Source organism: Podarcis liolepis (genome assembly GCF_965112155.1).
Source record: "Podarcis liolepis genome assembly, chromosome: 10".
Lineage (NCBI taxonomy): Eukaryota > Metazoa > Chordata > Lepidosauria > Squamata > Lacertidae > Podarcis > Podarcis liolepis.
In genome coordinates this window covers 44,437,069-44,444,059 of record NC_139562.1, presented here as the reverse complement: position 1 = coordinate 44,444,059, position 6,991 = coordinate 44,437,069, and positions in this window count along the sequence as shown.

Below are 6,991 nucleotides of genomic sequence, written 5' to 3'. Positions count from 1 at the left end.
CCACGCCAGCTCCGCCGCCACTCCAGTTGGCCGAGGGGATCGAAGTCATCTCACCCCTCCGTGCCTTGCCAAGCAGAGAAACCGCGCACCTTGCGCACCCTCCTGGACATCGGCGCGCCTCCCACCCATGACTCACGAGCCTCCCTGATCTCCTACCCCCTTCCCCCTTCCTTTAGCACAGCGGTTCTCAACTTGTGGGTCCCCAGATGTTGTTGGACTACAACTCCCATCATCCCTGAGCTCTGGCCTTGCTAGCTAGGGGTGATGGGAGTTGTAGTCCAACAACATCTGGGGACCCACAGGTTGAGAAAGGCTGCTTTAGCAGATTGGGGGAGGCTTGGGAGTCATGGGCGGGCAGCTGTTTCCCGTAAGGGGCGCAAGGCGACTCCCGAACCTCACCTGATCTCCTGCCCCTTTCACCCTTCATTTTGAGAGTTTCACAGGGTGCGAAAGAAGAGCTTTGCACCTTGCCCAGCAGAGAAACCATGTGCCTTGCACCACTCCTGGGCAAAGGCCGACCACCCGCGATCTCTCAAAACAAAGGGGGCAGGGGGCAGGAGATCAGGGGTGGCATGCTGTTGCCCAGGAGGGGCACAAGGTGCGCGGTTTCTCTGCCGGGCAAGGTGCAAAGCCGTTCTTTCACACTCTTCAGTCCCCCCCCACCTCTGCCTCTGCCTCTGCCTCTGCCTGTGCAAAAACTATCTTCCCACCCCTCCAGCTGAGCAGGAGAGCAGGGTGTCACATTTCCCGGGGACATTTAATGAAATCCGGGGGCATTCCGGGGACGGAATTTGTCCGGGACAGATTTGCAAATCCGGAGACTGTCCCTGGGAAATGGGGACATCTGGTAACCCTATTATAGTGTCACAATGGTGATTTCTATTTGATTGGTTAGGATTCTGAGGCTTTTTAATGCTCCAAAGCATGTGAAAAAAATGATTCTGATAATCTGAAGTTCTGTTTCTCATTCTGAAATAGGAAAGAATCTTGTAGCATCTTAAAGACTAACAAATCAATTATGGCATAAACTTTTCTGGGATAGACTGTGCTTCCTGATTTGGCTCCACTTGATGCATCTGATGAAATGGAATCTAGTCTGCAGAATTACTTTCAAAGGAAGCTGAGTATCTCTCTGCATGTTCATTCTGAAAGGTTCTTGCTGCTTATCATGGGCTTATCGTGCTTTGAAGAATACGTTCTGTTTGTGCCACATTGAACTGGATTGTGCAAACTGATCTGTGAGGGATTAGACATGTAGATCATTTTGTTTTGCAGCAGCAGTGGTGTGACTTTGTGTTGCACTTGATTTGTCCACATTCAGGTGCCAAATTCAAAGTGTCTATAGGCTAATTTAAATTTAAATTGGGGCTCTGGGACTGTCATTTTCTTATTCATTGCCATCAGAATGATCTAATATAGTATATTATTACAGAAAATATAATAAAGCATCATAGTGATTACCAGGCCTTTTTTGAGCTGGAACCCACTGAAACTCAGTTCTAGCACCTCTCAGGTGAGAGTAATTGCCATCGTAAGAGAACAGGGGAGGTGTTCGTGACGAGTTCCGGCACCTCTTTTTCAAGAAAAACGGCACTGATCATTACTATTAACAGTATCTGCATGCTTCTTTTTTGTCTGAAGCCCCCTCCCTATTGTGAGTAACAGATCAGATTGCAATACAATACAATACAATACAATACAATACAATACAATACAATACAATACAATACAATACAATACACACATTTTCATGGAAGAAACCCCATTGAATGCATTGGGATCTCTTTTCCCTTACTATTTCCCTTACTTTCCCTTATTTTTAAGGGCTAACAATTATTAGGGCCGGCTCTCACAGCTAAATTATAAGCCAGCACATGCAAAATTGCACCAAACATCTTGTATTGAAAAGGATTGTGTTGTAAGATTATGTAGGGTGGTAGGAAATTATTGCTGTTGGTATTAGATCAGGGATGCCTCATTCACACATGCAATCATTACTTGATGTAGTCATCAAGTAGTACACATGCATGCGTGATCTGGTCCCATCAGTGCTTATCATCTGCTATCTTTCTGCTGAGCAGTTCTGACTTTCTTGATGTTTTCCCTCTTCATCTACAAAACTATTCACAATTCTGTGCTTCAATGTAAATTTTTCTGACTCTGCTTTTCCACCTTGGAGTTTACTTTGTTTTGCCTCCAAATAAGAATCCCTTAGAGATCAACCTTTCCTGGTACAATCCTTTTAAGTGATGTTACAAATTGTTCTTTGGAGAGAGTCTGACCTAAGTATAGTGTCATCTTGGTCGGGATTCAATACTGAGACATAAATCAACAGCTTGCAGCAAAAATAAAATAAAATACAAGCATGATTTTAATTTGGGTCTCACCTCTTCTGGCAAAGGGAAATGCAGGTTGTTGGCTTTACTGTTCTTTTCCTTATGGTCTAATATTGTAACGATTTGCATCTATGATTTCTGCTATTGTAAATATCTAATTTCTTGGCCTCACATCTCTTCCATCTGTTTGATTTAACTGGCTTACATGAGAGCTCAACCTAACCTTGGCTATAATCATTGTGGTGTAAAAAAACAGTGCATAGATTTATCATTCCATTGAGGATTTACTGTCAAATTCCATTTTTAGCTGTTCCAGACATTAACATTAAGCAGTGAACGTGGTTGAAGAAATTGGCCTCTTGGCACTTTAAAAATAAGTTAATTGGTAATGCAACTGTTCCCTTTCATATGCATATTGAAAGTTTTATTTTTTTTTAATTTGCTGTGCTACATTTGTTCTAATAACGTGCTGACATCTACGTTTTGATAGACCGGCTTTCTCATATGCAGCATAGCATAATTAATGCCATTCATTGATTCTGCTGCTGTAGGATGATCTCCAAGGATTTGATTTTTTTGTGGCACATGCTGTACTATACCCTTAATCGCAAGAACAGGGAGCTGATATTGCATCAGACCAACTATCCATTTAGCCCAGCATTCTGTCTCCAAGTGTGGTAGTTCTGCAACATTTCTATTTATCAATCCCTCAATTACGAAAGGATCCAGCTTCTTCTTCCCTTTCTCACATTGAGATAGAATGCCCTTTTTGATCATTTCCATAGGGAGTCCATTGCAGCAGAAACTTGTTGTGCCCTAGGGTCTTAAGAAATGCATTGTGTTGTGAGCTTTTGTTGATGAGATTCTGCTTCATACATCTGGTGGAGCTGATTCTGGTCCATGAAAGCAAAGGCTGTGATAAATTGGTCAAGTCTTTAAAGCTGCCACTCTTTGTTCTTCTTTCTTATTATATAAATTTCACTGATTACACTTACAATTCCCATGTCCCATCATCCAGCTGTTGTGTTCCATCCTTCCCACGTTGCAATGAATAATTACATAAAATGAGCAGGCATCACAAGTGATAACTGGACAATATGAAGACACAGAGAGGAGTGGGGTGGGGGGAGGAATAGAAACAAGTTGTCTCTGTAAGCACAGATATCAAATCAAGCTGCAATGGCTTGCCCTTGTGTTGTTTAGTCGTGTCCAACTCTTCGTGACCCCATGGACCAGAGCACGTCAGGCACTCCTGTCTTCCACTGCCTCCCACACTTTGGTCAAACTCATGCTGGTAGCTTCAAGAACACTGTCCAACCATCTCATCCTCTGCCGTCCCCCTCTTCTTGTGCCCTCCATCTTTCCCAGCATCAGGGTCTTTTCCAGGGAGTCTTCTCTTCTCATGAGGTGGCCAAAGTATTGGAGCCTCAGGTTCACGATCTGTCTTTCCAGTGAGCACTCAGGGCTGATTTCCTTCAGAATGGATAGGTTTGATCTTCTTACAGTCTATGGGAGTCTCCTCCAGCACCATAATTCAAAAGCATCAATTCTTCGGCGGTCAGCCTTCTTTATGATCCAGCTCTCACTTCCATACATCACTACTGGGAAAACCAGGCTTGTCCTACCACCCACCAAAAGGGAGCCTTCCCTCTGCTCTCCCACCTCATAGGGAAAGTCTGCTGGATCAGGCCAGTAGCTCATCTAGTCCAGCATCCTGGGCAACCAGATGAGAAACCAGCAAGTGGGACCCAAGCACAAGACCACTCTCCTGTCTCCTGTGGTTTCCAGCAACTGGTGACATTCAGAAGCATACTGGTACTTACTTCAAGCACTGCCTTTCCCCCAGGCTTGGCTCTGCTCCTGTCCTGGAAAACAAGGGTGGGTCAGAACTCTGAGGTACCTGCAGAGGAGAAAGAGGGCAGCAGAAAAGTCAGACCTATTAATGCTGTCTCCTCTTTCCCCACGCTGAAAGGATAGTGTGGCTGTGAGATGCACAGAGCCCTTTAAAAAAAAATAGTGTGTGAAGAACTCAGAGAAGGCTGTGCATCCTTACCTATGAATAAGCCACATTGAAAACTGTTGGGCTTCCTTCCAGGTAAACAGAAAAGAAAACTGTACTCCATGTCTCAAAAACATGGAGTTTGCAGATTCCTCCGTTACCGCTGCCCTACAATAGAGCATTATATAAATGGCCTTGTGCTGTGATTCTGGCTCTTTTCATTGCAGCCAGCTAAGCTGCTTTTGGAGGCAGAATCTGATAATACTTAGCACCCACATCAGCAACTTCTTCTCAATCCGAAGCAATAGTCTCCAATATTTTCTATAGGGAATAGCACAATACCACTGATGTCAGTAAGTATGCAATTGGCAAGCCTCTAAGGGTAACCACAGTCCATTTCTCTGGCAGATGAATAACCAATTGAATCTTTTCTTGGATCCATACCAATTAAATATCATAGCAACATAATCAAAACAGAGCAGCTTGAAGGCTGTGTACTCAACACAGCACAAAGGATATTTTTTGGCAAATAACTACCCTGACTTCAAAACTGGAGATACTTACCTTAGCTCTTCAGACAATTGCAATATTAGTATTGTATTAAAAATGCCAGCCCTGACTCCCTCTGAAGTGCCTTCCATTCAGTTGCTGAGTTTGATAGAAACTGTCCAATGTCTCCAATTCTGATTCTAACAGAGGAATAGGGAACTCTATTAGATCTTGAAGGGCCTGGAAAAAACGTGTCTTCCTCAGAGATGCCACACAAATATGGCTGTTCAGCAGTGGATTCACCCAGAATTTAGGTCTCTTGTCTTGCAAGAGGTGGGAATGGATAATTGTCATAAAAAGACTGTCATTCCTTGACAGAGTATAGTACGAGTGGCAGAGACCCAGTTGACTGTTGCGATTCACAGAGATTGGCTATGAGAAATGGTATAGGAAACTGTAATGTTTAGAAATCCACCCCATGTTCTTCTGATGTTTCTTTCATATCATAATCTGAAGCTCCTCCAGCTCAGGTTTTAGTTAGGGTTCAATCTCTCTCTCTCTCCAACATCAACCTGGTGCACCTTCAAGATGTTTTGAACTACAACTCTCATCAACTCCATGCAGCATGGCTGATGGCAATGGCATTCCTAAACATCTGAAGGGCACTAGGTTGATGAAGGATGCACTGCACAATCTTGATTCAGTCAGGCAGCCATGAAAGACTCTAGTTACATTGGCTTGTTTGATACTGAATTTGTTGCAATAAAACCGAGTTCTCCTTAGACCTTGTTTCTGTTTTCCTGGATCCCTGAATAATCTTACACACTTTCCTGAAACCATTTCTGAAAAGGCAGCAATTGAAATAAATCTGCCCTATGTGTCCCCCTGACACACAGTGGAATTAATAGAATGCTTGACTAGTTAAAATATCAGATAAGAAGTGAAAGTTACCTTGGATCAGGTCTTCAAAAGTGCTTTGAGCTCTCAGCGCCTATAATTTTGAATTGCTTAACCTGAGGCTTTTAAAACTGAGCCAAGTACACACAGAGTTTTAAAAACCAGTTACACAAATGTGTGTTATTCCCTTTTTTGGGTAGTCTAATATCACAGCCAAATGAAAATATCAGATTCTATCTATCTGACATTAACCTAGAAGTAACTGCAAGGGTGGCTGAGTTTTTGTCAATAGTATCTCTTAGAGTGGTGAATAGCACTATTTAGTGGGAAGAAATCCCAATGAAAATCCTCATTATTATATGTTTTACATGGCTGTTTATTTGTATATATTTTAAATTTTTATATATGGATTTTTTGTGGGGTTTTTTTGTTTTACAATGGCCCACACCTGTAACGCCTAACAAAGGTTTGGCAAAGTAAGAAGTAAAAATTAGATTTGGCAAATATTTTATAGCATCATTCCTTCTTTTTCAAAAACCTTTAGAAACAAATTAGTTAGTGAAGAGGAGGAAAAGGGATGGGAGTGCTGGGCTTGATCTTTTTTTGGGGGGGGGAATTTTTGGGAAACTAAACAGGGCTGGTTGAAAATAACAAAAAATCTCATGTAGCCTGTTATGTACTGAGTTGAATAGGATCCAAACTGCAGCAGTCTGATTGGTCCTAGAACAATAGGATCCAAATTGCAGCAGTCTGATTGGTCCTAGAACAATAGGATCCAAATTGCAGCAGTCTGATTGGTCCTAGAACAATAGGATCCAAATTGCAGCAGTCTGATTGGTCCTAGAACAATAGGATCCAAACTGCAGCAGTCTGATTGGTCCTAGAACAATAGGATCCAAATTGCAGCAGTCTGATTGGTCCTAGAACAATAGGATTCAGAATGCAGCAGTCTGATTGGTCCTAGAACAATGCAGCAGTATGATTGGTTGGCAGGAACCACCCAATCCTGCTCCAGATAGAAGTGAATCCACAACCTGATTGGCTTACAGTAGAATCCCGGGATTAGCCAATCATGTGCAGCCCATTGTGTAAATAATGTATATAAAGCAGATACTGTGAGGGGACTTTCATTCATTCCTCCTCACCACTATGAGCTGAATAAAGAGCATGAAATCACTTTGCGACTCTGAGTATATTTCATAGCCCAAAATACACACCCGTCTATTCATTCTAAACGATTCTAGCCTTGCAGCCTTTCAAACTGACCTCT